Source organism: Petaurus breviceps, unplaced genomic scaffold (genome assembly GCF_028583685.1).
Source record: "Petaurus breviceps papuanus isolate PSGF00001 unplaced genomic scaffold, PetGlider_PUasm1.0 91041, whole genome shotgun sequence".
NCBI lineage: Eukaryota > Metazoa > Chordata > Mammalia > Diprotodontia > Petauridae > Petaurus > Petaurus breviceps.
Genome location: NW_027187400.1, coordinates 14,210,317 through 14,214,592, shown reverse-complemented (window position 1 = coordinate 14,214,592; position 4,276 = coordinate 14,210,317). Strand labels below are relative to the sequence as shown.

Sequence of the window (4,276 nt, the reverse complement as noted above, 5' to 3'; positions counted from 1 at the left end):
CTGCTCTCCCCCTCCCTTTTTCACGGTCTTGCCTTTACTCTCCTTTCTTCCCTCCTTTCTCCTCTCCTCCCTCTCCCTTTCCCCCCTCCTTTCTTTCCCTCTTGTCCTCTCTCCTCTCCCCTCCTCCCTCTCCCCCATTCCCCCTCCTTTTCTTCTCCTCCCTCTTCCCTCCTCCCCCTCCTCTCCCCCATTCCCCCTCCTCTCCTCCCCTCTCCTCCCTCCTCCCTCCTTCCCCTCCTCTACCCCATTCCCCCTCTTCTCCTTTTCTCTCTTCTCTTCCCCTCTCCTTGCTCTCTATTCCCCCACTCCGGGAGGAGCCGGCCCGGGCCGGGGCTGCCTGCACAGTAGAGTGGGAGCGGGAGCCGGAGCCGGAGCCGGAGCCCGAACCGGGTTTGGAACAAGCCGGAGGCGCCTTCCCGCCGCTGCCGCGGCGGCTGCCTCCGGGGCCCCGGCGCTCCCTGTCCCCGCGGAGGTGGACAGGCTGTCCGTGGGCCGGCAGACAGCGCTCTGGGCGGGTCGACCGGCCGGGCTCGGGGCGGTGCTGGGTGCTGGGCTTGGGGTGGGGTGGGGTGGGGGTGGGTGGCGGGAGCGGCGGGGCTTGGCTCGCCCGGGCTCTGCGCGCCGGCCCGGCCTCTCCCCGCCTCCGCCCTCTCTCCCTATTTGGAGAGGAGACACCCCTGACGTGGGGCTGTCCCCGCCGCGCCCCCGCGCCCGGGCCGCCCGCGGGCTGCTGCGGCGTCAGACGGGATCCCGCAGGCGGGCAGGCAAGCGTCCGTCAGTCCGTCTGTCCGTCCGAGCGTCCGATCGTCCGTCCGTCCCCGCCGCGCCCCAGGGCGAAGCTGGCGTGAGCCCTATGGGAGCAGCCTTCCGTCCGGTGCACGGTGAGTCCTGGCCCCGCGCGCCCCGTCCGCCCACCTCGGGGACTGGGTCCCCGGTGCCCTGAACAAGACACCCTCCTCCGCCCCGGAGCAGCCCCCAGCCCAGAGGGGCGGGGAGGAAGGGAGGACCAAGCCTCGCTGAGAACAGAGATGGGAGCGGACGAGACGGAGTGGGAGGCTCGGGCTCCGGCCGGCTTGGGCTCCAGAGCGGAGCCTCAGTGTTCTTCCCAAGGCATCAGGGCAGTGGCCTGGCTGGAGCCGGAGAAGGGCGAGGAAGGGCCAGGCAGGGAGGGGGTATGGGGGAGGGAAGAAAACGACTAGGGCAGGGGCAGGGGCAGCCCGGGTCCGAGCTTCTTCTGAGCTCGAGGCCCCATTTTCATCTCTTTGATTTCGGGGCAAAGAGGGCCAAAAACAATCAACCTGTGAGTTCGGAAAGAACTGGGCAGTTGGGGCGGGGGGGGGGAGGGGAAGAATGAGCAGCTTCTCACACCCCTCCAAACGGGGACTCTGCCTCCCACTTCTTCTGCCTCCCTAGATCTCACGGCCCTTCTCTTGCCCTCGTATCCCCCTTGACTTTTTCTCTTTTCTCTCGATGTCCCAAGTCTCTCTGCCTCTCGCTCCGTTTTCTCTCGGTGCTTCTCTCTTGTCTTTCACTTTTCCCTAGCTCTGTGTCTCCTTTTTCTCACTTTCCACTGTTTTTTCCCTTCTGTTTTTCCTCTTTCTTTCCTTCCTCGCTCTTTTTCTTGCTCTCCTTTTCGCCTCCTGTCCTTTTTCCCTTTCTCCTTTCTCTCTCTCCGTTTCCCCTTTTCTCTCCATCTTTTTTCACTCGTCTTCTCTTGTCTTTTCTTCTCCCTCTCAGTCTTACTTTCCCTCTCTCCCTCTCCCTTTTCCTCTCTCCTTGTTCTTTTTTTCTCATAATCTCCTATTTTCTCTTCCTGCCTCCTATCTATCCCTACCTTTCCTTCCCTTTCCCTGTTTTCCCTTCCCTTCCTTCTCCCTCCTCTTCTCTCCTCTCCTCTTCCACTCTTTTCTCTTCCCTCTCTTTTTCCCTCTGTTTCGGTCTCTGTCACAGTCTCTGTGTCTCTTTTCTTCCTCCGTTTCCACATACTCGGCTATAGTGAAAATCTGGTTTGGGGCGGGGAGGGCATAAAGATCTCCAGAAAAAATATATAAAAAGAACTTTGAATTAGGAAGAGGAAGTGCTTCCCCCAATTTATAACTTCTCTCCCCCACCTTCCTATAGTCCTAGTTCTGGAGCGTTCTTTTTTTCTCTTGGATTCTTTGGGGAGACGGACGGGGGCTTTCAAGATTCTGGGGAATTCTTCCAACCCCTATTCTGGTGCTCTCAAAGCCCCTAGCCGAGCTCAGGGTCCCTTGCTTTGGGTCACCTGCACGGATTCCCTACTGTGTTAATATTGATCTTTCACGGAAGCCACGGAGGCAGCTGTGTGTGTGTGTTTACAGCTGGGGCACATTGGCAGAGGTCAGGAGAGAGGGGCACATTGTTTAGGGTTTCCAAGGCACTCTTGGAGCCGCAAGCCCTGGCTTTGGAACTGAAGGAACTTTTAGAAAAACAGAGATTAGGACTGGAGTGGTAGCTTCAAGTTTGCTCCCCACCCAAAACCTGGGAGAGGGCCCCTTTACCCTTTGTTAATTGCGGAATAACCAGTTTCTTGTTCCGATCTCCTTCTTTCTGTGCTACTGCCATAGAGAGTGGGGGCAGAATCTTCCTCAGTGGCTGAGGAAAAATGATAGGTGGAGGCTGACTTCTTTGGGGCTGCTGACCCTCTCCCACCCCAACTGTTCCTCGTCTAGTGATCTTGAAGGGCCAAAGGAAAACCCTACCACAAGGAGATTTCAGAGTGTTCATGTACGTCTGAAACACTGAAAGGGCAGTAATGGGTTGTGTGTGATTGTGTGTGTATGTGGTGTTCTTGTATGGGGGGGTGAGGCCTTATTCCTAAGTGAAACTTCAGACTGTTAGGTTACCTTCTAGCTTTTTCTACCCCAAGGGTTGGGGAGATTGTTGCTGCTGCTAGAGCTGGAGAGCACATGACAGAGATGCTGGTGGGGTCTGCAGCAAGACTTCTGTTGAACAGATGTGAAGGCCAGGGCGGGTCCCTGCATTAGCACAGAGGCTTGTTATTAGGAATTTTCTTTGGAGACTGTTTTTTCGATGTGTGTTGGGAAGGGGGGGGGGTCCCTGCTGGAGCCCTCCAACTCTGAGGGCTGTCTGGAGGTAGAAGGGTAGAAAGGCATTGGCTTGAAGGGTGTGGTTCCCTCTGCGTACAGTTAAAAAGTATTGGGTAAGGGGTGTGTGTGTAGGGGAGGGCAGCGAGGATGTTGTAGATGTGGGGCACCACCCTGAGAACTGACATTTTTATAGAATGTTGGGGCTGGGAGGGACCTCAGAGCAGAGAATGTCAGAGCTGGGAGGGACATTAATACAAACTATGTCAGATCTGGGAGGGTCCTTAGAACAGAGAATGTCAGAGCTGGGAGGAACCTTAGAACCCAGAATGTCAGAGTTGGGAGGGTCCTTAGAACCCAGAATGTCAGAGCTGGAAAGGTCTTTAGAACACATAATGTCAGGGCTGGGAGGGCCCTTAGAACCCAGAATGTCAGAGCTGGGAGGGTCCTTAGAACCCAGAATGTCAGAGCTGGGAGGGGCCCTCAGTAAGAATATTGATTGTAATCCATATAAAACCAAGGCTTAGTGAGGTTGGCCAGGGTCACATTTGGAAGTTTTGGAGTTGAGCCACAACTACAATCCAGGTCTTCTCATTGTGTGTTTCCAGCTGGGTCAGGAGAGAGGGGCACATTGTTTTGGATTTCCAAGGAGCTCTTGGAGCTGTGAGCCCTGGCTTTGGAACTGCAGGAACCTTTAGACAAAGCAGATCAGGACTGGTGCCTTCTCATCCTTGCTGTGTTGCCTTTGGAGCCTCCCTGTAATGGCCTTAAGCTGGGGCCTAGGGGAGAAAGTGTCTCAGAAGCCCCTTTTTCTTCTCTGGTCTTTCTGGAAGTGAGGCCTCCTACCCAAACCTTCTCCCTTTTAATGTTGGGCAATCCTTGTGCCTCCCTGAGGGAGCTTCCCACAGCTCTTAGACGACTTACAGTGAATCTCAGCCCCTCAAGCAGAAAACATTTTAAGCTGTTTTCCTTTCCATCTTTGGGTACTCAGGAGAAACCACAGAATTTAGATCTGGAAGGGAAGTTGGAGTTAATCTAATTTAATTCTCTCATTTTACAGATGAGGAAACTGAGGCTAAGAGCCTTGAATTCAGTTCCCCAAGGTCACCTAGGTAGCACGGAGCAGAGCCAGTTTTGACCCCAGGTCTGCAGACTCCAGATTTGGTGCTGTTTCCTTCCTACACCCTACTGACTTCACTAACAGTTCA

At 55.4% G+C, this 4,276-nt stretch overlaps 1 protein-coding gene across 2 annotated transcripts in view; it reads left to right on the top strand.

The window, feature by feature from the left end:
- Positions 1-666: 666 nt before the first annotated feature.
- Positions 667-4,276, top strand: part of NBL1 (NBL1, DAN family BMP antagonist) — a 19,592-nt gene continuing 15,982 nt past the window's right edge. The window contains exon 1 of one of the 2 annotated variants that reach the window (XM_069079232.1): positions 667-881. The gene's annotated coding sequence lies outside the window, so the exon portion shown is untranslated. The remainder of the gene's footprint in view (positions 882-4,276) is intronic. The other variant, XM_069079233.1, reaches the window with a different exon arrangement.